Source organism: Crotalus tigris, unplaced genomic scaffold (assembly GCF_016545835.1).
Source record: "Crotalus tigris isolate CLP2741 ecotype Arizona unplaced genomic scaffold, ASM1654583v1 scf7180000017683.1919423, whole genome shotgun sequence".
NCBI classification, from domain to species: Eukaryota; Metazoa; Chordata; class Lepidosauria; order Squamata; family Viperidae; genus Crotalus; species Crotalus tigris.
The window spans coordinates 1,830,147-1,857,556 of NW_024096563.1; the positions used below are offsets into that span (position 1 = coordinate 1,830,147).

The following is a 27,410-nucleotide window of genomic DNA, read 5'->3' on the forward strand; positions in this document are numbered from 1 at the left end:
GAAGAAGGTTGTGGGCAAATCAAGGACAAATGAAGATTGGAAAATGAGGTGGTGGGGGAGGGATCAGGTTGAGAAAAGGTAATATAGATGATCATCTCTAATGATATTATGCTCTGAAAAGAGAGTGGGCCAGCCTCGGATCTGGTTTCATTGATAGGTTGACCGCAATGCATTTCAACCTCTACATTTCAATTGACCTTTTGTTTTATGGTGGTGCCATCTGGTGCAATCCTTGTCTAGTTGTAACCACACCGTGACTTAGATTTCAGCACATGTGATATCAATGAAGCTACAGCATTTAACCTAGGGCAAAAGGAGACTTCTCTCATTGTGAAGGACATCTGCAGGATTCCTTTCCCTTGTCTCTAAAGAGAAGAAAGGGTCAACTGGAGCTTGGGTTTGGGCAAGAAGAAGCTGGAATCAAACTAAGCTTTGGAGCAATTGGCTGATTCCCTCTGGCTTGCTCCATATTGATGAGATCTCACACTATGAGCAAAGGACCTTGCCGGGGGGACGGGGGGGGGGGAAGGATGGACCTGTTGAGTGTGATGCTATTTCAGGACACCATCATTCTTTGGGTAGGGATCTCAGTTGTGGGAAGTGGCGATCCTTGGAAAAGATAGTTATTTCCACTTACCCTCCAAAATATCTCTGAGTTTGTAGTTTCTACTAACATATCATAAATGCTCAAGGTATGGTGCTTAGCATTGGATCTTCTGCTGCTGACTTGTGGTGATAGAACATCATCTGGATTTCTTAGCTGTTCCCCTTAGATCAGTGATGGCGAACCTTTTAGAGACTGAGTGCTCTGCCCTGCCCCACCCGCCTGCAGGGCCACCCACTGCTTCCACAGCCCGCCACAGATTGCCCAGGCAGCCCTGCAGCACCATGGTGTCCACGCCCTCCACCCACACCCCATAGCATCATCTGGGGCATGAGTGTGGAGTCTTGTCCCTGCTGCCAGCTGCTATGTGCTTGGCTGCGCTGCTCCTCGTGGGCCATGGCCGCGGGCAACTCTCCTCAGGGGGAGGCTGCTGGTGAGGTGGCTGTGTGAAGAGGCAGGGCTGGGGTGATGGCGCACGTGCCCACAGAGAGGGCTCTGAGTGCCGCCTCTGGCATGCGTGCCATAGGTTCGCCACCACTGCCTTAATTTTTCCCGTGGCTTACTTCCTTGTCATTTCAGCTCTTATATGTTAAATGGCTCTGGTGACAACTTTTCTCCTCCCCCCAAATGGACACTCTGTGTCCCTCTAGAAGTCATGGGACAACCTGAATGAGAATGGCCAATGCTGAGAGTTGGCACTCACCAAATTATGGCCATGGCAGGCAGCTTCCTTCTCACATCCAAGCACCATAACTGGCAGCTTCAGTATTGGGGAGGCTGGGATGCTAAGTGCTTCAGGAAGGCCTACCTTAAGCCACCTCTATTCCTGGTATGACAAGTGTCTAATTTGGCACCATCTTAAAAGACTCACCACTGAAGACTGTCAAGTTTAGCCTTGACACATTCTTGAAGCTCTGGCTTCTTCAGGACACAGTTGCATTTAATTAACCTAATAACTATACACCGTTGCTTCCTCTTTGTAGAGAGTTATATATACTCTCAAACAGAAGGACTTCAGAGAAAGGGTTCTCCCCAGAAAGAGGGTGATGGGGACTTGATCTTTCAATTATTCACTTCCCTTCTTCTGTTGTTAAGCTGAGATGGTACGGAAACAGTGTTCTTCAATGCAGTCTGCAAACCCGGTTGCAGACAAGCCTGCCGAGGGTTACATATTAAGCATGCAGTTAATAAAAGATTTTTTGAAAAAAAAGCCTTCAAGAATAGGAGCTTTGTTCTGAAAGATGCAAATAACCAGAAATTGGTTTTACACTGCTGAGGACGCTTTCCGCACTGTTCCCAGGAACATACAGCACCATGGAGAAGGACCAACTGCATCAAGGCATTTTGCAGATCAATCAGTGGGATGTTGCCATAACCAACATTGGTGGTTTTATTTAACTATTCCTTTTGAGGCTGCTTCCCGATCTTGAATGGTCCCTCTAAATGCCAATGGGAGTTGAAATTGAATCATTTTCATATTTTCAAGTGCCGCAAAGTTGATGTGTGAGAAAAGGAGTCCCAAGAAACAGAAGGCAATGTAGACACCATTAAAAGTGGTCAAAGGTGGAGCACAATCACAAAGGCTTGAAAATTCTCCCCAACGTAAAGCGAAGGAGTCGCTCGTCTAATCCATTAGAGGACAGAGTCTCATAAGCAAGGGAGCCATCATGGAGAAGGCCCTGTGCCGTGAACCCAACGTATAGCCAGATATATCTAATAATTTTCCATACTTTGCTATTGAAAATGACAAAGACACAGCAAGGGGTGTTGAGTCTCCAGCTGGGAATTCCTAGTTGACTGTGGAGTCCTCAACTTGGAGATCTTTGAAGATGAATCTCTAACCCCTTTTTATTATTATTATTTTCATATATAATCCAGAAGGTGTAAAACAGATATGGGTAGTCCTTGATTTATGACCACAATTGGGAATTGTGGTCATAGCAAGGAGGTTGTTAAGTGATTCATCCCTGATTATACCACTTTTTTGCCATGGTTAAGCGAATTGCTGCATTTTTCAAGTAAATCACATGATCATTAAGTGAATCCAGCTTCCCCCATTGATTTTGCTTGTTGGAAAAACAATGGTCACTTGACCAAGGGACGTGGCTACCATCCTAAATACATGCCGGTGACCCTGAGGATACTGCAACAGTTGTAAGTACAAAGATCTGCTGTAAGTCGCTTTTTCTGGGCAGTTCTAACTTTGAACAGTGACTAAACAAATAGTTGTAAGTCAAGGACTAACTTTATTGATAAACAAGTTGTCCTTTGTAACCTTTCAACATGAATCCACCACCCCTGTCCTTGTTAACACATACACATACACATACACACCCGAATCCAACATCTTTCCAGAACAGCCAATCTTGAATAGACTACTTTCTTTGTTAGTCCAATGTTGGGGCATTCTGTTACGACGGAGATGACGCAAAACAAGAAAAGTCACCCGAAAAGAGGAAAAGCAGAGATGCATCGTAGGTATTAAGTGATCTCCAGAGCTACGTTGTCGTGCAGAGCTACAGAAGTGAGGTATAACTAATATAGATTCCCTTTATCATCTGCTCTAGATTGGTCTCGATAGAGGATATGCCAGTAACTAAACGCTCTGCATGTTTCCTAATTTCCGCAGAAATAGGATTTCCCCAGCCATTAAAACCGATAGTCGGCCACTGTCAACCTGCTGGTTTCATTAAGAGACACCATCTGCATCCAGAAACCGAACAAAGCGGAGATATCAAACAATATCATTAGCTGGCATTTATCCTGGCCAAAAACGAGCTATTGTTTCTGAGGCAAGGCGTAATTTCAACTACATAAGGAAGAAGAATGCCAATAATTTTCCCTTCTTCTACTTGCCACCATGGGTCAGGCAAATGGGACGAATGCAAATTTCTACTCGTGTTGTTGTTTAATCAGCTCCCAACTTTCTTTTCTCAGTTGACTAAAAAGAAGAAGAAGAAGAGGAAGAGGAAGAGGAAGAAGTAGAAGAAGAAGAAGAAGAAGAAGAAGAAGAAGAAGAAGAAGAAGAAGAAGAAGAAGAAGAAGAAGAAGAAGAAGAAGAAGAAGAAGAAGAAGAAGAAGAAGAAGAAGAAGAAGAAGAAGAAGAAGAAGAAGAAGAAGAAGAAGAAGAAGAAGAAGAAGAAGAAGAAGAAGAAGAAGAAGAAGAAGGAAGAAGGAAGAAGGAGGAGAAGAAGAAGAAGAAGAAGAGAAGAAGAAGAAGAAGAAGAAGAAGAAGAAGAAGAAGAAGAAGAAGAAGGAAGAAGGAGAAGAAGAAGAAGAAGAAGAAGAAGAAGAAAGAGGAGAGAGAAGAAGAAAGAAAGAAGAAGAAGAAGAAGAAGAAGAAGAAGAAGAAGAAGAAGAAGAAGAAGAAGAAGAAGAAGAAGAAGAAGAAGAAGAAGAAGAAGAAGAAGAAGAAGAAGAAGAAGAAGAAGAATCATCTCAGGTTGCTTTCCGTGGATTCTCATTCAATCTGGTGAGGGGTGATTTGCTTTACAGGGTCTTCGAGGGGCAGGAAACTGGAGAGAAGGGACAATTCTCCCAGATGATTGCAATGTTCTTGAAGTTCTTTAGCCAAGCAGTTGCCAGGACATGGATGAGAATGCCTTCTCTTCCATTCTCCAAGGTTTTTTTTTTTTCTGCAAGGCTTTGCAGCTTCCTTGGTTTCCTGCAGTCGCTAAGGGAGAGTTTAAATCCTGCCCTGAGGACTTTTGGTGCTCCTCTTAAGAGCTCAGGGTGGGAGGAACCCCCCCCACACACACACACACCTTAAGAAACTTTCTGGAGAAACCTTTGTTCTCCAGGAAGCCTCTGCAGAGGGGGTCCACCTTCTTGGTTTAAGAAGATTTATGCAGCCCCCCCCCCAACTCTTTCAGTATCACTGCTCACAAATTTTAGTGAAGGATGTGGAAATTCATCACCTGGTTGGAATTAATGCCAATCAAAGCAGAAGATGCATCTGCAAGAAGAGAAGAGAAGAACTGGGGGGGGGAATGTTTGCATATTTCATTGTTTTTAAAATACATATAATATCCTACACACAGATATGTAGAACTCAAGAGTCCTGAAGTTTTAAATAATTCAGTTGGATTCACGTTCCCTAGAGGACGCTACCTCTCAAACGTGGCTGTTTAAAGATGTATGGATTTTAAGTCCCAGAATTCCCCTGCCAATCATGCCTGAGAATTTCAGTTCCCAGAATTCCCCTGCCAATCATGCCTGAGAATTTCAGTTCCCAGAATTCCCCTGCCAATCATGCCTGAGAATTTCAGTTCCCAGAATTCCCCTGCCAATCATGCCTGAGAATTTCAGTTCCCGGAATTCCCCTGCCAACCATGTGTGTGGACTTCCGTGCTGTTAGGGGAATTCTGGGAACTGAAGTCCACAAATCTCCAAGCACCCAAGATTGAAAAAGATGTTGAGAACTGGGACACTGGTACATTTCAAGGAGGGTAAATTGAGATAAAGGTCATTTTTCTATGCACTTTGTCTCCAGTTCCTATCTGCTTCTTGACTTCATGTAGCTTCCGCATTTCCTTATCATTTTTCTTTTTTTTTGAGCCGATCCAAATCACTCGGGAACCAAATGATCCTTTGCTTGCAGGACGACAAAGCCATCCCCAAGTTAGAATTAGGGAAGAAGCCTCACCCTCAATCTGACTTGGCTTCTTAATTATGTCAGGTCAACATGACTGGATGGCATTATGCCACCGTAGCTATTCAGCGTAAGGGTCTTCCTGCCCCTCGAGCAGGTGCAAACATGCCATTCCTGAGAAAGAGGCTGGTTTTATGGGGAACAAAAGCCCTTTGTTTGGAAAACGCATTTCAGCTCAACCCTGGTGCAAAGCTCAATGTTGCTTTTCATCAAATCTCTGCCTGGCTATCTATTATGTCTGGGTTTGTTTTCAGGCCTTGCCTCTCTTTTCTCATCTATTCAGCATCCTTCACAAATCTTCAAAATGATAGCTCCAATTTCCAGACTGTCTCCGTTTCAAGAGGTTGTAATTTGAGTTTGTTTTTGATGATAGTACCAAGATCTATTCAGCTCTCCTGGTGCTATTGTAGACCTCCCTCTCCCTTCCTCCCTCCCTCTCCTTCTCTCTCCTTCTCTATCCCTCTCTATCCCTCCCTCTCTCCCTCCCTCTCTCTCTCTCTGTCTTTCTCTTTCTCTCCCTTCCTCCCTCCCTCTCCCTTTCTCTCTCTCTCTCCCTCTCTTTCTCCTTCCCTCTCCCTCCCTCTCTATCCCTCCCTCCCTCTCTCCCTCCCTTTCTGTTTTTTCTCTCTGTTTGTCTTTCTCTTTCTCTCCCTCCCTCCCTCTCCCTTTCTCTCTCTCTCTCCCTCTCTTTCTCTCTCCCTCTCCCTCCCTCTCTATCCCTCCCTCCTTCTCTCCCTCCCTTTCTGTTTCTCTCTCTCTGTCTGTCTTTCTCTTTCTCTCCCTTCCTCCCTCCCTCTCCCTTTCTCTCTCTCTCCCCCTCTTTCTCTCTCCCTCTCCCTCCCTCTCTATCCCTCCCTCCTTCTCTCCCTCCCTTTCTGTTTCTCTCTCTCTGTCTGTCTTTCTCTTTCTCTCCCTTCCTCCCTCCCTCTCCCTTTCTCTCTCTCTCCCCCTCTTTCTCTCTCCCTCTCCCTCCCTCTCTATCCCTCCCTCCTTCTCTCCCTCCCTTTCTGTTTCTCTCTCTCTGTCTGTCTTTCTCTTTCTCTCCCTCCCTCCCTCCCTCTCCCTTTCTCTCTCTCTCTCCCTCCCTCCCTCCCTCTCTTTCTCTCTCTCTGTCACACAGGTAGTTCTCGACTTACAATTCATTTAGTGACCGTTCAAAGTTGCAACAGCACCGAAAAAAGGGGGACATGACATATTTAACAACCGTTGCAGCATCTCCATGGTCATGTGATCGAAATTAAGTTGCTTGCAACTGACTCATATTTATGATGGTTGCAGTGTTATGTGATCACCTTTTGTGACCTTCTGACAAGCAAATTCAACGGGGACGCCAGACTCCCTGAACAACCGTGTCACTAACAATTAATAACTGCAGTGATTCACTTAACAGCTGTGGCAAGAAAGGTCGTAAAATGGGGCAAAACTCCCTCAACAACCATCTCGCCTTGCAACAGAAATGTTAGGCTCAGTGTGGTCGTAAGCCGAGGACTACGTGTACAAACCCACACAGACAAAATTCTGCAGCGTTTACACCAGAGACCAGCCCCTTCCTCCACTCCATGTTCCAAACCACAGCTCCCTTCAGCCACTTCCAGCATGAGAGATCGCCACGATGTAAAAAAGATCTTGAGACTCTAGAAAGAGTGCAGAGAAGAGCAACAAAGATGATGAGGGGACTGGAGGCTAAAGCATATAAGGAACGGTTGCTGGAATTGATTATGTATAGTAGTTTAATGAAGAGAAGGATGAGGGGGGGACATGATAGCAGTCTTCCAATATCTCAGGGGCTGCCCCAAAGAAGAGGGAGTCAAGCTATTCTCCAAAGCATCTGAAGGCAGGACAAGAAGCAACGGGTGGAAACTAACCAAGGAGAGAAGCAACCTAGAACCAGGGGAGACATTTCCTAATGGTGAGAACAATCAACCAGTGGAACGAAGTTGTGGGTGCTCCCTCACTAGAGACTTTTAAGAAGAGACTGGGGACAACCATTTGTCTGAAATGGTATAAAGTCTCCTACTTGAGCAGGGGGTTGGACTAGAAGACCTCCAAGGTCCCTTCCAACTCTGTTATTCTGTTAAGACAAGAGGATCAAGGATTCGGGGAACGGTCAAACAAACCTTTACAAAATCCACAGAATGGAGACTGTTCTCCCACTTCTCCTTCCAGAAGCAAGAAAATGAAATGGAGATTCTGGGCCAGGGTGGATGCATTCGCCATCACGCCTCGTCCTCCCCTAGGAGAAAAGACCTCCAGCATTAGCTTATTGATTCTGGTTTGGTCTCCAAATTATTTTCTGAATGTTTTATTACTCCTCGTTACTGCAGATGTCTGTCTACAACAGCTTTTCCTTGAGTTGGAGTCACACAGCTTGAGGAAGGCATCAGTATAAATTAAGCACGAAGCCGGTGGGAGTCTCATTTGTATTCTGGTCCAGAAGTCTCAGCCTTCAGCGTGGCGAGGAAGAACACAGGAAAGCTTCACCGAGGAGGCCTGAAGAATATTTCACTCCAATTCCAATTTATTTCCCATTATTAATGCTTGTGAAAGCTGAGCCTCTCTTAGAAGCAAAAAAGCACCATATCCAGAAGGACTGCTGGGCTCGACTCTAATCTCATTAGCCAGCTTAAACAATGGGATTCAATTTGGAAGAAGTTATATAAAAACTTAGAGGACCAGCTCTGGGGGAGTGCAGAGATCCCATCTGAAGGAGACGTATCTCAGTTTGACATTTTGCCAGAGAACCAGGAGGCACAACCCTCTTGGGCATGATGGAGGATTCTCGGTCCTACTTTAGAATTCACACTCGTGTCAGATCAGATCAGGTCTGCTCAGTTCTTTATGGATCCAGAATTCACTGGAGCGATCAATGCTTTGTGGGCACAAAGTCCCTGGTTCAGTCTTTAACATCTCCAGATTGGGCTGAAGAAGCCTGAGATGAAACTTTGGAAAGTCAATGCAGGTTGGAAGAAGTCCAATTGGATCAAAGATGAGAAACAGTCCAAGATCTATTGGCATTTTGTGGAAGAAATCCATAGAACTTATTCCACGTTGTCCAAGGAGCGCTCCATTGCAAGAGAAGATCAGAAGCAGAAGCAAGATTTCTTAGGAGACCTGTCTACCACATGATGCTGCTCTTCTCACTGACCAGGTCTTGATGAACATTTAGGGAAACCTAATAAGATTCAGGGCCCAATTGCAACAGCATGCTTACTACAGCACCAGGCTGCCCGTTTCCTTGTCTCCCCACCATTCCTGGAAAAAGATGATGTTCCTACATCACACTAACCATTATTTGCTAGGGTCATTAATAACCAGTATTTGTACAACAAGATGCAATGGCTGGGCTCTCACACAGGGCATACTAAGCCATGCCAGACAAACTGAATTTGTGGCTTAGTCTTGGATGGAAGGAAGGAAGGAAGGAAGGAAGGAAGGAAGGAAGGAAGGAAGGAAGGAAAGGAAGGAAGGAAAGGAAGGAAGGAAGGAAGGGATAGGAAGGAAGAAAGGAAGGAAGGAAGGAAAGGAAGGAAGGAAGGAAGGAAGGGATAGGAAGGAAGGAAGGAAGGAAGGAAGGAAGGAAGGAAGGAAGGAAGGAAGGAAGGAAGGAAGGAAGGAAGGAAGGAAGTCTTATTTCTGGTACATTGTTGCTGGAGTCAGATCCAGTTCTCTGGAAATATATAGACTTTAAGTCCCGCAAATCCCATGTTGGCTGGAGAACATGGCCAGCTGAATTCCACACACATATCTGGAATTTCTCCAAGATGAGAAAACTTGCTGGGTTATTTGTAAAGCTGAAAGCAAGAGCCCAACTCTGAATTCATCCCTCGTTTCTATTTTTTCAAGCACTTTGACCAAGTAATGGATAACTTGGTCTTTGCCAACCTGGATGTCTTCCAAGTATGTTAGACTGAACTCCCACTGTCCCCAGCCAGCTTGGCCAAAAACCATGGAGGGATTATGAGAACAGACATCCCTCAAATCCAGAAAGTTCTGAGCTGATGAAGACCTTCAAGCAGATCCAGAAGCATCCTTCTGTTCTTTGAGAAGAGACTGCAACTGAGCAAGAAAAACTCAAATGTCAGATGTTGAAAAATACTTCATTGCCCAAGCAGGCATGCACAGATTTCTCAAAGAACAATAGGATTTCCATTAAAATTCACAGCTGATCATAATTTCAGGCTCAACATGTCCTCATGAATAACCATCTCTACTAAGAAGATGACACTGGAGACTCCAAGAGATTACAGAAATCTGCACGGCTTGGCCTGGATCAGTGGTTCTCAACCTTTTTAATGACGCGACCCCCAACTGGTCGTAAGTCGAGGACTACTCAACTGGTGCAGCACCGTTTGCAGAATGGGACTTTTGGCAGGCTCAGCAGGGCAGAGACAGCCTGGACAATTCCTATTGGCTTTTGAAAGCCAATAGAATTAGACTCTATTCAAAAGAGTCTATTCTATTGGCTTTCAAAAGCCAATAGACTAAGAGTAGCGCAGCTAAGGAAAAGGGGGGGGGGAAATGGCGGACTGCATTGTTTGGCGACCCCCGTGAAATGGTCCTTCGACCCCAAATGGGGTCCCGACCCACAGGTTGAGAACCACTGGCCTGGATAAATATGGTGTTTCACCAACACATCTCGCCATGATTGTTTAGTGCAGTGATTCTCGACAAGGCCAACTTTCAGCTACGTGGCCTTCAATGCCCAGAATAACCCAGCCATATGTGAGTTGAAGGCCACACAACGCTGGCTGATGCAGCCCACGGAGCAGCGCAGAAAGGAGAGGGAAGGAAAAAAGAACTGATCTAAAGCAGGCGCCCCAGCTGAGTTTGCTGCTGCTGCTGTTCCTCAGACTCTAAAAGGTTATAGCAAATAATATGATGGGATAGATTTTCCCCATAATGTGAAGAAAATTGCTTTTTACCAACTATCTGGCAGTTCCAAAGCAATTACACTTTTGGGGAGAGCTGAGAAGCCGAGATAGAATACCTGAGTGCTGTGCGTATTTTTTTCCCTGTTGTTGTTAATGTGGAAACCAAGTAATAGCAGAAAATGTGTCTAAAAGCAGCAATTTCAGGTATTAGACATGTGAGTATTAAATATTTACTTCTTGCAAAAGAGATGGGAACCAGACAGTACTGCTAAACAGTTTTATTGGCAACGGAATCCTGTTAGCATCTCTGACCTGATCAAAGTGGACGGAAGGACTTCTAATCATCAAGGTTGGACTTCTCCAGTTGCATTTGACCCTCCTTCCCACCCCATTGTCCTCCTGCTCTGAAGCCCTCTGGATTAAGTTTGGCATTTGTCTTCTTCCAACAAAAACAAAGCTATTTGTTGTTTGTTGTAGCAGTGGCTTGGTGGAAACAAGCAGTGGCTTTGTACAAGCCAAGCCTAATGTGGAACAAGCCACAGTAGGCTTGGTGTGTACAAAATCATCTCCTCAACATTTCTTTTGGCCCTTAAAAGCCAGAGTTTCAGGACAACAGGATCTGAAACAAGGCATAATAATACCCATCCAGTGTGTGACTGTGTCACAGTATCACGATGCTTTATATAAGTCCATTGGTCACGTCACTTGGAGGATAGTGTCATCACCCATTGTCCTTTGCCATCCCATGGACAACCATGTTTCTTGATGTGTGCATCACAAACCAACATAGAAGCCCTTGATGTTTGAGGTTGATGAACCCATTTGGTGGGTTCTCTAACAAAATGGTTGCCATCTTGCAGGCATCTAGTTAACAGACATCTCCTCAACATCTGTTCTGGCCTTAGATGTTCTCCAGCACCCCAACATTCTTCTGTCTTTTCTTGAGGATCAAAGTGGACTTGTCTAAATCAATGGACTGGATTTTTGAAGGTATCATCCTTTTAGAGTATGCCTCTGAGCTCCAGGTAGATCTCATGGGCATGGTTGGAAGTACCCATCTCCTCCTCTTCCTCTTCTTCCTCCTCCTCCTCCTCCTCCTCCTCCTCCTCCTCCTCCTCCTCCTCCTCTTCCTCTTCCTCCTCCTCCTCCTCCTCCTCCTCCTCCTCCTCCTCCTCCTCCTCTTCTTCTTCTTCTTCTTCTTCTTCTTCTTCTTCTTCTTCTTCTTCTTCTTCTTCTTCTTCTTCTTCTTCTTCTTCTTCTTCTTCTTCTTCTTCTTCTTCTTCATTTGAAAGAATGATGGAGGAGCCAAGCTTGGCCTTTCAGTGATGACCTGGAGAGGAACATATCCTGAAAAGGAGGCAGGACCAAGACACCAACAAAATTATTTTGGTTTCCCTTACCTTGGTGTCTGATTGTAGGGGCAGGAATTAAATCTAAATCCATAGCTCTTTTCTTGGGTGGCCTTCAAAACTTCTTTTTCCAACTCCAGCGAAAAATGTTTGGAAGATTTTATAAGCCATCCCAGATGTTCACAGCAGCCCAAAACAGACCTATGGTCTCAGCTTACACAAACCATCAATAAAATATGGCTTATAAACAATGGTATTGTTTCCATCCACAGCATAAGGAAGCAATATCTTCCTTCATCCTCCTCTTCAGCACACAGCCTCGGTCTACAGTATATGTTGACTTGCTTTAATTACCAAAGATTCACCAGCATTCTGGGTTCCTTACAGACACTGTCAAAGATGTCCGATTGACTTTGCTGCTAATATCAACCTGGACATCCCATTTATCAGCTCTGAAGCCTTTTCCAAGAATTTGTGCTACCTCATTTCTCAAGACAGTGCTGGGGAAAAGGGAAGGTCAACCACATCTTGCGAAGGATCCTTCTTTAAAACAATCATTGTCCTGCTATTATTATTGACTCTTGCAAAGTGAAATTGAAGCATGAAGTAGATTTGTGCCCTAGATAATAACCTTTATTAGACAAGCTATTTAGGGCAAAACAAAAGGCAACCGCCAAGAATCCGTAGAGGCAACGAGGAAAATCCATCACAAGACAACAAGGAGAATTGACACTAATCACCCCCATTTCTTTCCACCAGTTAGGGACCTTCAAGTGCCCCTCTTAACCATGCCAGGATAAATGGGATTAATTTTATTGATCGGCAGAAGTTACATTGCAGAGACAAAGCAATCAGGCTGGTTCCACGCTTCTCCTTTCTTCCTGAACTGAGGAAGGGGGCTCCATTTTTCCTTCAGGGAGAAATGGAGAAACCAAGTCCCTTCAGTAAAGAGTCTCTTCAAAAGCTGCAGTTAGAGCAGTCACCTAATTTGGAGATCGATTATTTATTGATTATGTTTGTAAGGTTGACCACCTCACAGAGTCTTCTCCTTCACCTTGTTGGACTTTTGGACCGTGTCTGTCTTTGGGATGAATTCCTTGGAAGTCTGCTGCAATTTGTGATGTGCAATTCATAGCAGCTTCAAGTTTTTTCATCAAAGTGTTGGTCTGGTTTGGAACGTGGATCTCGATTTATGCACAATCAGCAGCAGTTCTTGGCTTGATACGCATCGTTCCTCATGATTGAAGTTGTCTGTTTCATGGATTTATTGTTCTTGTCTGCATCTTGGCTTTTCCTCCTGAGCATCTCACCCGCCTCTCTCCCCTCTTCCAAACCTCTTTCCTCCTTTGTACCCTGCAGCTAAAGTCTCCAACTTACACGCCCTTGCTGTGTCTTCTCATCCCCTCCTTTCCCCTGATTTCACCATCAGAATTAACAGAATAACGGAAACACAGAGTTGGAAGGAACTTTGGAGGTCTTCCAGTCCAACCCCCTGCTCAAGCAGGAGACCCTATACTGTCCCTAGTGAAAAGGCTATCCAGTCTCCTTTTTTTTTTTTTTAAGTTTTTACTTTCCATTTTTCATTACCTCCAATCTCGGAGCACCCACAACTTTTGGAAGGAAGCTGTTCCACTGATTAATTGTTCTGTCAGGGAATTTCTCCTTAGTTCTAGGTTGCTTGATTAGTTTCCATCCGTGGCTTCTTGTCCTGCCTTCTGGAGCTTTGGAGGTTGACTCCCTCCTCTTTGTGACAGCCTGTCAAACATTGGAAGACTGCTATAATAGAATCAAGACCAGTTCTCTCTCCAGAGTTAAACCTATAAAACTAAAGATCTACCATCCTCCCTTCCCTGTATTTCTCCAATTCTATCTTTTCCTATCCCTGATGTGTATTGATAGGTTTGTTGTTATAGAGATGGCTAGCATATATTATTATACAAAAGTAAAAAGTTGAGTCTGTGTGTATACTGAGAGCTTATGTATCAGAGACAAATTCCTTGTGTCTCCAATCACATATGGCCAATAAAGAATTCTATTCTATTCTATTCTATTCTATTCTATTCTATTCTATTCTATTCTATTCTATTCTATTCTATTCTATTCTATTCTATTCTCTAGTCTAGTCTAGTCTAGTCTAGTCTAGTCTAGATTTTCTATTCTTCTGACCATCCTAGAGGTCCCTCCCCTTCCCGCTGGCTCTTGCTTGAATATTTTGTTGCAGTAGAACACAGAATAGCAGAATTGGAAGGGACCTTGGAGGGAGGTCTTCAAGTCCAGCTCACTCCTCGAGCAGGGAAGCTGGCCTAGACCATTTCAGACAAATGTTGTCCAATTTCTTCTTAAAAACCTTCCAGTGCTGGAGCACCCATAGCTTCTGGAGGCAAGCTGTTCCACTGAGGGATTGATCATTTATCACTGATCGTTAATCACTGATCATTATCAGCGATCTTTAATCCCGGATGATTTATTACTATTACTTGTATGTATACTGAGAGCTTCTGCACTAGAGACAAATTCCTTTTGTGTCCAACTACACTTGGCCAATAAAGAATTCTATTCTATTCTATTCCGTTTCGTTTCGTTTCGTTCTATTCTATTCTATTCTATTCTATTCTATTCCAATATTTATTCTATTCTATTCTATTCTATTCTTTTCTCTTCTCTTTTCTAGAATATAATTTTCTATTCTATTCTGTTCTGTTCTATTCTATTCTTCTCTTCTCTTTTCTAGAATATAATTTTCTATTCTATTCTATTCTAATATTTATTCTATTCTATTCTATTCTATTATTTTCTCTTCTTTTCTCTTTTTACTAGAATAGAATTTTCTATTCTATTCTATTCTTCTCTTCTCTTTTCTAGAATAGAATTTTCTATTCTATTCTATTCTCTTTTCTAGAATAGAATTTTCTATTCTATTCTATTCTGTTCTATTCTATTCTATTCCATTCCATTCCATTCCATTCCATTCCATTCTATTAATATTAGTTCATTCTGTCCTATCTTGTCCTGTCATTATCTTATTCTACCGAGCCAAAAGAAGTCAAAAGTCAACGCTTTCTCTTTTCCCCTACACTTTTTCCTCTTCCCCTTTTCCTCCCTTATTTTCCCGTTATTTCCATTTTCTTCGTATTTCTGTATTTTACATTTTGCTAAACTATTAAAAAGACTATCCCTGTTGTGTGTTTTCCTTCCCCCTTCAGGATGGCCTTTACCAGCGGATCCTTTATCCAACCGATTTTACTCATTGTGGAGCAAAATTTCAACACTGTCTCATTCATCCTTTAAAAAAAGGATATCTACCCGGCAATCATTTGTAACCATGAATCATACAGCGTGACGGGTGAGAGGAAGAGAGGGCAAAAAGCAGACGTTGTACAAGATCAAAGTTACAGAACAAACGCCGCATTCTCCATCTCACTTTTTTCAGGTCTCGATGTAAGATCTTTTCTGACCTTTTAAGCATCGGCTTTCAACTGAATGAACACAACAAAGGCCTCTTGGCTGTGACCAGATCAGACATGAGAGCTTATGGCCCATATGATGTGAATTTGAAAGTGCTTTGGGGGGTCATGAAAAGAAAGAAGAAAACATGCCACAATTTAGGATTGCAAAAATGGGGCTGGACTAGAAGATCTCTAGGTCCTTTCCAGCTATACTCTATTCTATACTCACTCCTATAAAACTGTAAATAGCTACACGGAAAAAAGAGCATACAGGAGATGAAGCAGGAGATGGCTTCATTGTCTTCTTCGGGGCTACTCAGAAGCAACTAGCCCAAGGGTAGGCAACCTTGGCTCTTTTATGATGCGTGGACTTCAACTCCCAGAAGTCCCGAGCCAGCCACGCTGAGGGGAAAGGGAGAGGTTTCCAAGCTGAGCCATGCTGGCTGAGGAATTCTGGGCGTTGAAGTCCAAGAGTCATAAAGCAGCCTAGGCCTAAGCCAGAGGTAGGCAACCTTGGCTCTTTTATGACCCGTGGACTTCAACTCCCAGAATTCCCGAGCCAGCCATGCTGAGGGGAAAGGGAGAGGTTTCCAAGCTGAGCCATGCTGGCTCAGGAATTCTGGGAGTTGAAGTCCATGAGTCATGAAGGGGCCAAGGTTGCCTACCCCTGAACTAGCAGGTCTTTCACTCACGTTTCCACTTTGGCTGCAGCAACGAAGAGCTCAGATTTCTTCTCTTTAGCCATCACTGCCTTCACATGAAAAATGGACTACAGGAAGTCCTCAGCGTACGAGCACAATTAAGTCCAACATTTCTGTCGCTAAGCAAGACAGTTAAGGGAGTTTTGCCCCATTTTATGACCTTTCTTGCCACCGTTGTTAAGCAAATCATTGCAGTTAAGTTAGGCATGCAGTTGTGAAGTGAATCCGTCCTCCCCATTGACTTTGTCGGTCAGAAGCCGGCACAACCCCAGGACACAGCGACCGTCATAAATCTGAACCAGTTGCCCAACATCAGGATTTTGATCACGTGACCGTGGGGAAGCTGCAATGTTCGTAAGGGTGAAACATGTCATAAGGCACCTTGTAAGTTCGAATGGTCACTAAACAAAAGGATTTGCAAGGACTACCTGTATTTATTTATTTATTTATTTATGAGACTTATATACGGCTTTAAGTGCAAGCACTCTCTAAGCGGTGTACACCAGTAAGCAATGTATATATATATATATATATATATATATATATATATATATATATATATATTTCCATTGCCCCCAACCATCTGGGTCCTCATTTTACCTACCCCGGAAGGATGGAAGGCTGAGTCAACCTTGAGCCAGTGAGATTTGAACCGCTGACCTGCTGAACACACTCAGCTAAAGTGGCCTGCAGTACTGCACTCTAACTGCTGCGCCACCTCGGCTCATTATCACATACCTGTCACACATCCCCATTTTACAGGGATAGAATTTATGAGTTGTGAAAATGGACTTTGAGCGCCATAGCCTGATGAACATTTGGCCTTGCCTGCTGACTAGGAAAAAACTGACGAAAGGGAAATGTTTAGAAACCTGAACATCACAAAATGCTGGGGTTTGAGATTCACCTTCCTTCTCTAGGGCTCCCGGGCTTCAGTGGAAGGGAAGGACTTCTCAGTTGCAAATTCCCTCAGCTTTTCTTGGAGGGGGGAGGGAAATCTCTCAGGAGACCAAGGCAATAATTGAGGGAGCATATATTTTTCCTTGTAAAACAGGAAGAATCTCGTGTCGAGCCAGCTCTAAAACTGAATCCGTTCCCAGGAGGGAATAAGAAAAAGTCCAGAAAAGGTCATACTGTGAATGTATCAATGAGTGTAAGTTAGACAAATTTTACATCCCATGGGGGCATCGTACCAAGAAGATATTTTCCGGTGAAGTTACGATCCTAAAGGTCTTCAACGTTCTGCTTCTTGAGAACAAGGAAAGTGGGCAAAGTATTAAGGAACAGGCAGGCTGAAGCTCTTTAGGCCTAACTATTTCCACACAATCACTAATATTCATTTTTTTTCCGCCATTCTTTGGGGAACCACTTTGAAAAATCTGAGCTGAACCATGGGAGGAAGGTCACAGCGTAAAATCAGGGGTTCTCAATCTTGGCAACTTTAAGACTTGTGGACTTCAACTCCCAGAATTCCTCAGCCAGCAAAGCTGGCTGAGGAATTCTGGGAGTTGAAGTCCACAAGTCTTAAAGTTGCCAAGGTTGAGAACCCCTGGCGTAAATCCTCCTTCAGTGGGAGGAGCTAAAGTCCTGGTTTTTCCCACCTGGTTCAAGGTTTTCCGTGTGTCTTCTTGGTTCTGAAATAAGGCAGTGTTTCAGCAATTCCCATATCACTAAAAAATATCAAAAGAAACCCTTTCGTGTTCTCTGGATTTTGGAGAGAGATCTTCTCAGTGCAACCTCAGAATTCAGTTGTAATCAGAAGGAAGATTGTGGGGTCCTTGGGGTCCCCTCCGTGCTCTCTGAGCTTGGTTGCTTTCTTGCAGATGTTTCATTACCCAGCAGAGATTGACACCAGGATTAATACCAGACCAACAATCAATCAGGAAACACTCAAGGAATTACCAACTCAGTCAAACAATCAAGCAGTAAACAATAGCCTAATCAAAGAACTGCCAAGAGGAAAACAACAAGCCCACCAACAATAGGCAAGCCACTGTAGATAAGCAGAGAGCATGTCCCTCTCCCTTCTGGCAGTGATGGTGTTACCTAGTTGGGTAATGAAACATCCGCAAGAAAACCACCAAGCTCAGAGAGCACCAAGAACCCCACAGTCCTAGTTCTCCTCTTCTTCTTCCTCCTCCTCCTCCTCCTCCTCCTCCTCCTCCTCTCTGCAAACCCCACTCCCTTCTAGCAGTGATGATGTTACTTAGTTGGGTAATGAAACGTCTGCAAGAAAACCACCAAGCTCAGAGACCACCAAGAACCCCACAGTCCTAGTTCTCCTCCTCCTCTTCCTCCTCCTCCTCCTCCTCCTCCTCCTCCTCCTCTCTGCAAACCCCACTCCCTTCTAGCAGTGATGATGTTACCTAGTTGGGTAATGAAACGTCTGCAAGAAAACCACCAAGCTCAGAGACCACCAAGAACTCCACAGTCCTAGTTCTCCTGCTCCTCCTGCTCCTCCTCCTCCTCCACCACCACCACCACCTTCTTCTCCTCCTCCTCCTCCTCCTCCTCCTCCTCCTCCTCCTCCTCCTCTCTGCAAACCCCACTCCCTTCTAGCAGTGATGATGTTACCTAGTTGGGTAATGAAACGCCTGCAAGAAAACCACCAAGCTCAGAGAGCACCAAGGACCCCACATTCTTCCTCTTTCTCCTTCCCCCCTTCTCTTCCTCCTCTTCCTCCTCCTCCCCCCACAAACCTCACTCCCTTCTAGCACTGATGATGTTACCTAGTTGGGTAATGAAACTTCTGCAAGAAAACCACCAAGTTCAGGGACTGTCAAGGATCCCAGAATTTAACCCCAAAATACGAATAGTCTAGATTTATGGGAAGGCAATCAACTGTGTAAACATCTGCTTGGAAGCACATCCCACAAAACGTAATAAGGTTTCCTCATTCATAAGGTTGGATCCCAAGGAGGGGCATGACCAACCCAGGGCATTCCTGGAGTCAAGAGAAGAAGCCAATTGAAGAAAAGCTGAGTTAACCAGCAAGAAAAGGAACGTCTTTCACTCTGTGATATTTGTGTTCAGCCTGCTGGCTCAGCCCCACAGCCAGATTCTAATTTGGAAAGTCTAAAATTATATTTTGGAATGGGTAGATGTGCCATTTGTTGCCCTTTTTTTGAAGGCTTATTTTATCCCTGCTGCAAATTGTTTGTGCACATAGGCACATATGCTCTCCAAAAAAGGAACATTGCGGGTCAAGGCTGGAATGTAATCACATGGGAGGGTGGTTTAAAGTTTCCTGCACCGGAGATTTTGCTCTGCTGACCTCAGCAGTTGTGCAAATTCATCCCAGGACTAACTCAGGTTTTTGCACTCCAAGGATAACGAGACACAAGTCTATTTCCTTCTCATCATCACAAGTGTGGAATCTTCTTACAAAGGACCTCTTGATAGAGCCCCAGTATGCCGAGGCTTCAGAAACCTTGATTTATCCTGGATTCATTTTTCTGGATAAGTATATTTCATTCTCCTTATCTGTGTTGGTAGTGGTGCTGCAAAGTTACTGCATTCATTTCCATGACACTGTGCTGAGTTAGCCCTTGCTCTTTTTATCTGTAACTCCTGTTTATTCTGCTATCATTTATTCCCCCTGTGATTGGTTCCCATTTCTTTGATGCTGTTTTTATATCGTATCTGACAGTTTACAGTTCCACCTTTTTATCGATTGAGCTGTCTGTCCATCTCGGCATCCAGGTTTTGTTGCCTTCGACTCTCGCTCTGTCTGTCTCAAGGGGACCCTCCCCCCCATTAGATCCATGTATCCCAAGGTTGAACGTGACACTTGAAAAGATCTCACTTGATCCTTCTTTGTTTTGGGATTTAACTGAAAAGTGAGACGCCAAAAGGGCGGTAGATCAAGAAATGTTATAAAGTGAACATGAGGACATATATATGGAGGGCGGTAGATCAAGAAATGAAAAGAACAAGGAATTCAGCTTTCAACGAGATTTCAGCGGTTTTCATTTGCCATCCAAGCCTTCTGCTGTTAACAAATGATTTCCTGCTGAAAAATAGGAAGCTGACATCAGAAACGGTGATATTAAAGCAAGCAGAAAGCAGGGCATTTCAATTCCCTAGCCTGGGACCTTCCAGCTGGGTTCATACATGCAGTTTGATTGACCTAGAAGTGACTAGGTACGCACACACAAACAAACCACCTTAGGCTAGCCACAATGAGGGAATGCCAGCCTCTGCCAGTGCGTTTGCATCAGGCATCCTCAAATTAAAAAAAAAAGCTGATACAGGATTGCCATATGGAATATTAAACTGCGATTCAGCAAGAGGTACAACTGCCGCGTGAACAAATTATTAGTAGCAGTAGCAGCATATCCCACTATATATTTTAATCAGATCACTGGTGCAAAAATTTCTCCGTTCACTCAGCATCTGTTTGGTGAGCATCTGTCAGTAAGGCACGTATTTCACTGATAGAAGAGACTATTTGTAGCTCAGGGCTGAACTGTGGGGTCCTTGGTGGTCTCTGAGCGTGGTTGTTTTCTTGCAGATGTTTATTTACCATTATCCATTACCTATTACCACTGCCCACCAGTAGCACTGATTGTGTTACCTAGTTGGGTAATGAAACATCTGCAAGAAAACGACCAAGCTCAGCGAGCACCAAGAACCTCATGTATCTCACTCTCCCCCTACTTGTCACAATACTTTCCAAGACTATTTCTTATCAACATGCGTATTTCCACATTGGTTCACTTACAAACACAACACCACATGAGCATCTTTGAAAGCACACATCTCCAAAGCATTTATTTCATCCTAATATATCCAGACTTCTGAAATATGAAGGTGGTTTTATTTTTAACAACAACAACTTCAAAGCACCTTACAAAATTCATAGGAATACATCACACAAAGGAGAAAGGAGGTGTTTTTTTTCTTTCTTTCAAACTGTATCACCGATAAAAATCCTCAAGCATCCTTGCATGGGATCACATCCCTAAGTAGATCAACAGGGGGAAAATGTACCTGGAGATATCGTAGCTGTGATCCAAAAGGAAAATTTAGCACCTTTCCTCTTTTAAAAGTAGATCCCCCATCATGGTGAGTGGATCTCCCTCAGACTTACACAGTATCAGTTGCTGAATGCTGTGAACCCTTGTGAACCATGCAAATCCTTCCTTAACAAAATAGAACAGTATTTTTCAACTTGGGCAATTTTAAGATGAGTGGACTTCAACTCCCAGAATTTCCCAGCCAGTCAGATGGATGGACTTCAGTTCCCAGAATTCTCCTTTCAGCATGATTGAGATATGTGGATTTCAACTCACAGAATTCACGTTGGCTGCGGAACTCTGTGAGTTGAAGTCCACACCTGAAAGTTGCCCAGGTTGAGAACCAGGTAGTAGAAAGGCCATGACTTATATTCTCACATGCATTTGGAAGTCCACCCCAGCATATCAGTTGAACACCCTTCTTAGAAGTGCTAGAATAAGAAACAGAACAATAAAGAAATAGGCTTTGCATCACTCAACGTGTGTGTCTTGCCCGTCCTATACCAGCAAAAGGAACCTACTTAGCTTTTGGATGCATCTCTATCTGAGATTCCCAGCTACTCATTCATAGTGGGAATTTCCAAATCCTGTTTCCGATCCATGGCAGAGACCATCTAGCTCAGCAAGGCACCGCAGGGAACGGGTGGCGAAACAGATGTTCCCTGCAGATCAATCGCCTGCTCAGAACAGAGCTGGAAGGCTCTTCGGGAATTTTTGTGCGTTTCCAATTGTGGAGTTCTAAAAAAAAAAAAAATAGGAGGCAAAATTGCATCCATCCTCTGCCCAGACAGTTGGACCCAAAACAGCTTCAAGCTAGTTTGGTGTAATGGTTAAGATGCAGACCTAGAAACTGGGAGTGTATGAGTTCTAATCCAGCCTTAGCCAGGAAAGCCAGCTGGGTGGTTTTGAGCCAATCACCAGGTGACTGTGGGTTATAGTTCAGCCTTAGCCATGGAAGCCAGCTGGGTGATTTTGAGCTGATCACCAGGTGACTGTGAGTTACAGTCCAGCCTTAGCCATGAAAGTCATCTGGGTGATTTTGAACCAATCACCAGGTGACTATGAGTTCTAGTCCTGCCTTAGCTATGAGCTGGGGCCCAGTTAGATCTGTTTGCTGCCTTGAGTTACTTCTAAAAGTGGGATTAAAAATAATAAATAAGAAGGGTCCATTACAAGGAGCATTCAAGAACAATGAAGAAAAAATACATAAAACAGACCAGGTTTTCACAGAGATTCCAAACTGGGGCCAACAAATGTCATTTTTTTTTTCTCAATTGCTCAATAGTTTCTCCAAGTTCCTTTCCCTAAGGGCATTCTCAGAGTTTGAGAAAGGAACAGGAAGTCTTCTAAACAAGGCCAAAGGAGGATCTGATCAAAGTTTCAGATCTCTCACTCAGGCGAGGCATCAAGTCCAACCAGGAGGGTGTCTCAACTAGGCTCCTTCATGGACGTAAAGAAGGAGCTGCTGGGGAAGATTTGTCTTCTTCCTTATCTTTATCCCCATGAAAGCTGGAGACAGGGCCTTCAATCCAAGCCCAGCGGCTAACCAACCCTGAGCCACTTCCATCATGTGGCCAAGAAGCTCCGTGGTGGCCTCCAGGAACTCATCCACGAGCAAGCTGAACTTGAAGGAGATTTTAGGGTTTATGAAAAAGCAGTGGGAAAACCCGCAGGGTAAGGGTTATTCTCAGAAAAGAGGGCAGGAGTTCAAATCCACCCGCCTCCCAAAGGAGCTCAGCTGGAGGTGGCAACTGTTGGAGGACCAGCTGCATAAAAGATGGATGAGTTCCTTTTTATTTCTCCTGATGCCGCTGACACTTGGCTTTTAAATAGCCGTCTTGCTCCAACGCTCCAGAAGAAATTAGAAAATCCAAGCAGTTGGCTGGTCATTTGTGCTGGCCCGGACGGAGACCTCCGAAGGGGCAGAAGGAGAGACTAAGAGCAAAGCGCTAAAAACTATCGTTCCACGGCAATGAAATGTGCCTATAAAAAAAGGAGCAGGGTCAACATTTATTTTTTAAAGGAATGACACCAGGAGAATTCTGCAAGGAGCCTTGGCTAGGTAGGGGATGCTTTACGGGATGGTTTTCTGCCTGTTCCTGAACCACACAAGGCATACAAACCTTGCCAGCCTCGGTGCAATCCAGGAAATACTTTTGGTCCCATCTGTAAAGGTAGACTCTTCCTTTTCTGGAAGCTCTCCTTCTCATTCCAGCAAAATCCAGACCTATTTTAGTCTGGGGTATGTTCTTTAAGGACTCATCCTGGACATAAATCATTTCAATCCCTTCCCTATGGGACATTGTATGCCAAAACAACTAGACCAGGAATAGGCAACCTTGGCTTTTTTATGACTCGTGGACTTCAACTCCCAGAAATCCTGAGTCAGCCATGCCTAGACACACCTGACATCACTCTGCTGAATTTAATTCATTAATTCACCTAAATTATTATTTATCCTTATCTTCTCTACTCCTCCTTTTATTGGTATTATTATTATTCTCATTCTTTGCGTGCACACTGAGCACTTCTGTACTGGAGACGAATTCCTTGTCTGTCTAAATCACACTTGATCAAATAAAACATTCAATTCAATTCAGGTTTTGGTTTTTCTTGAGCGTCTGTTATCACTTTCTTAACCAAAGCAAGCCAGAAAAGCTCACAACCACGGTCTTACTTTTTTCTATCCAGAGCTGATTCTGTTAGGATCCAGCCCTTGCCCACTCCCCAAATACAGAGAGTCCTTGACTTACCACCCCTTGTTTACTGACCGCTCAAAGTCACAATCGCACTGAAAAAAACATTGATTTTACAACCAGTTCTCGCCCTTACGACCGTCCTAGAGTTCCTCAAGGTCACGTGATCTAAATTCAGATGCTTGGCAACTGGTATGTAGTTGTGACAGTTGCAGTGTGCCAAGGTCATGTGACGTCCATTTGTGACTTTCCCAGCCAGCTTCTGACTAGCAAAGTCAACAAGGGGCGGGGTGGTGGTGGAGTCGGATTCGCTGAACAACCACAACAAAAAAAGATTGTGCATGACTTAACAACCACCTCACTTATTGATAGAGGTTCCCTTTTTGATTGTGGTCATAAATCCAGGACTACCTATCTCTCATTTTCAAATGATTACACCATTGGGCATTTGAGATGGCATTTACGCATTACGCAGAGTAAGTCTAAACCCCTACTTCACACCATTTTGGTAAGGTAACATAGGGCGAAGGAGGATAGGAAGAAGAGGTTTGTCTGAAATGGTATAGGGTTTCCTGCCTGAGCAGAGGGCTGGACTAGATGACCTGCAAGATCCCTTCCAACTTTATTATTGTTGTTGTTGTTGTTGTTGCTGTTTTGTTGTTGTTTGTTGTTGTTATTATTATTATTACAGTAGAAAGGTGGGCAGCATTCTGCCAAAATTCCTCAAGGATCGCTACAGTTTCTGATTCGCATTGATGATGTTACCTAGTTGGGTAATGAAACGTCTCCAAGAAAAAAACCAAACTCAGAGAACACCAAGGACCCCACAGTCATCCTCCTCCTCCTCCTCCTCTCCATATACCTGTCTCCCTTCTAGCACTGATGATATTACCTAGTTGGGTAATGAAACGTCTGCAAGAAAACAACCCAGCTCAGAGAACGCCAAGGACCCCACAGTCCTATTTCTCCTCCTCCTCCTCCTCCTCCTCCTCCTCCTCCTCCTCCTCCTCCTCCTCCTCCTCCTCTCCACACACTCCTCTCCCTTCTAGCCCTGAGGATGTTACCTAGTTGGGTAATGAAACGTCTGCAAGAAAATCACCAAGCTCAGAGAACAGCAAGAACCCCACAGTCCTAATTCTCCTTCTTCTTCTTCTTCTCCTCCTCCTCCTCCTCTTCCTCCTCCTCCTCCCCCCTCCCTCCCTCCCTCCCTCCCTCCACTCCCTACCTAGCTAGGCCATGAAACGCCTGCAAGAAAACAACCCAGCTCAGAGAGCACAAAGGACCCTTCAGTTTCTCATTAATTCTCCAATTTTCCTGACTGTCTAAGAACTCACAGCCCAGCAATTTCCCCCTGCTTTTGAGTGACCCTTTTACACCCGGCAGGCTGGCCACAAATACATTTTTATTAAACAACATTTGACCTGGTTTGCCCACCTCCTTTCTCTTCCGGACCCTTTTGCTGGAGCTTGCATTTCTAACACTGCCCACCAGCAGCGCAGAATCGGAAAAAAACCACCCCATAGTCCTTGGCCCCAAGAGACAGCAGCCGCTCTGGGTCTGACCTGTCCCAGGAATTCATTTTCCAAGTGATCAATAGCATCCCTGCTTTTTTTTTTTTAAAAAAAATCTCAATTCCTTCTTTTTACCTTGTGATACACACACACACACACACACACACACACCTGCACACCAACCAGGCAGGTTGCATTTTGCTAGGAAAGCAGGTCCCGAACCTTTTGCAAAGAGCCTCTTTTCTTTATTCCCCCGCCCCCAATCCTTGAGGGGGGGAGGTAATTTGCCTTAGGACACACGCACCTGACTGGCTCCCCTTTTGAAACGCGTCAAACCCGAACCCTGATTTCTCCTTCGGCCGAACAAAGAGAAGCGGATTCGACCCAAAGCCAGGCAATATTTTGAGTTTTGCTTCCTCCAAACCCTTTCCGTGTCTGTGTGTGTGTGTGTGTGTGTGTGTGTGTCTGTGTGTGTGTGTGTGTGTGTGGTGTGTGTGTGTGTGTGTGTGTGTGGTATGTGTGGTCTCTCTCTCTCTCTCTCTCTCTCTCTCTCTGTGTCTCTCTGTGTGTGTGTGTGTGGTGTCTGTGTGTGTCTGTGTGTGTCTGTGTCTGTGTCTGTCTCTCTGTCTCTCTCTCTCTCTCTCTCTCTCTGTGTGTGTGTGTGTGTGTGTGTGTGTGTGTGTGTGTGTGTGTGTGTGTTGTTTCTCAAAATCGCCTTTCCCTTCCTCTTCCATCACCTCCACCCCACCCTCTTGCCCGGCTCACGCTGGACCCCCATCCATGCAAAGACCGCCAACCGCCTCTGCGAATGTCGGCTCGGGTTAACCTTGATTCGGCGCGCGGTGTCCAAACCCTTCCGGGCAGCCTCGAACCCGCGGCGTCTCGTGTGAAGGCGGCCACAGTGTGAGCTCGCCAATCACACTTTCCTCGCAGGAAAAGAAAGAAAAAAGCGCGCGGGGGGTTGAAAGGCGAAAGAAAGCGTGAGAAAGCGAGCAGGCGAGAGGAGGGAAAGCATTCGTCGCCCACCGACAGCCACCCCCCCCCCCAAGAAATCTCGCTTTCGTAGGGAAAAACAACAGCAACCACCCCGTTGTCAAAGAAGAGTGTTCCGGGGCATACCCCGAGCGCCTTCCCCCCTCCCGGGCTGCCTCAGACATCCTCCCCCAACTCCCCAGCCCGGCCAAGGTGCCCTCCGGAATGAAACTCACCCTCCGCGTCCCACCGACACCCCCCCCCCGCAAAAAAAAACCTCGCCTCCGACCAGCCCGTCGCCAAAAAAAAGCCAAGAGTGTTCCGGGGCATACCCCGAGCGCCTTCCCCATTTGGAAGGAGGCAAGCCTTCCAAGTTAGAGCATGGGGGAGGGGGGGACAACCCCAAAAGAGACCCCCCCCTTCCCGGGCTGAAGACCCCCAACCCCGCAGCCCCTCCCCAGCCCGGGCAAGGTCCCCTCCGGAGCGAGGCTCACCTTGCGCGTCTTGCCCGGCCGCCGGCGCCCGAGCCCGGCTTCCAGTCTGGGCGCTGCTCCGGGAGAGTCCCCGCCGGCCGGCCGGCCAGCCCGCCCAGCGCCCAGCCTCCAGCGGCGCTCAGTCCCGCGGGCGGCGAGCGAGAGGCGGCGGCGGCGGCGGTTGGGAAGGAGCGCGCATTCTCCCGGCGCCCGCCCGCCTCGCCTCGCCTGGCTGCAGCGGCGGCGGCGCCCGAGAGATGCGCGGGGCGGCGGCGGCGGCGGCGGCTGCAGCGCTTCCCTCCTCCTCCTCCTCCTCGCCTCTTCCTCCCGCCGCTGCTGCTGCCGCCGCCGCCCGCCCAGCCCCAGTCTGGCCGCTGCTCGGGGCTGCCCGGGCGGCCGCGCGAGGCAGAGGCGCGCCAGCCGCGGATGACATCAGCCGGGAGGGAGGCCCGCGCCGGGCTGGGCTGCACCGGCTCCCCCCGCGGCGGGAGGGGAAAGGGCCGCCCAGGATGTCCCGGACGGGGGGGGGAGGAGGAGGGGAGGAGGAGGAGGAAGGACGCCCCACCCCCAGCCGAGGATAACTGGACAGTTCCAACTTCCCCCGGCACCGCTCGGTCCGCCCCAGTTTGCCGGTTGGGGGGGGGGTGATGGAGAGCTTGAGAGCTTGAACCCGGGACCTCTCGCTCCCCCAGGGCTCCTTCGCAGACGTTGCTCTTGTAGAACTTCCTCCCTCCCTTCTCTTTCTTTCTTTCTTTCTTTCTTTCTTTCTTTCTTTCTTTCTTTCTTTCTTTCTTTCTTTCTTTCTTTCTTTTTTCTCTTTCTTTTTTCCCTTTCTTTCTTTCTTTCTTTCCTTTTCTTTCTTTCCTTTCTTTCTTTCTTTCCTTTTCTTTCTTTCTTTCTTTCTTTCTTTCTTTCTTTCTTTTTTCCCCTTTCTTTTTTCCCTTTCTTTCCTTTCCTTTCTTTCTTTCTTTCTTTCCTTTTCTTTCTTTCTTTCTTTCTTTTTTCCTTTTCTTTCTTTCTTTCTTTCTTTCTTTCTTTGTTTTTTCCCTTTCTTTTTTCCCTTTCTTTTTCTTTCTTTTCTTTCTTTCTTTCTTTCTTTCTTTTATTTATTTCTTTTC

At 45.4% G+C, this 27,410-nt stretch overlaps 1 protein-coding gene across 2 annotated transcripts in view; it reads right to left on the bottom strand.

The window, feature by feature from the left end:
- The window catches only part of LINGO1 (leucine rich repeat and Ig domain containing 1), a 272,719-nt gene extending 245,670 nt beyond the window's left edge, over positions 1 to 27,049 (bottom strand). Inside the window, exon 1 of one of the 2 annotated variants that reach the window (XR_005556070.1) lies at positions 26,314 to 27,049. The gene's annotated coding sequence lies outside the window, so the exon portion shown is untranslated. The remainder of the gene's footprint in view (positions 1 to 26,313) is intronic. The other variant, XM_039337635.1, reaches the window with a different exon arrangement.
- Positions 27,050 to 27,410: the final 361 nt, after the last annotated feature.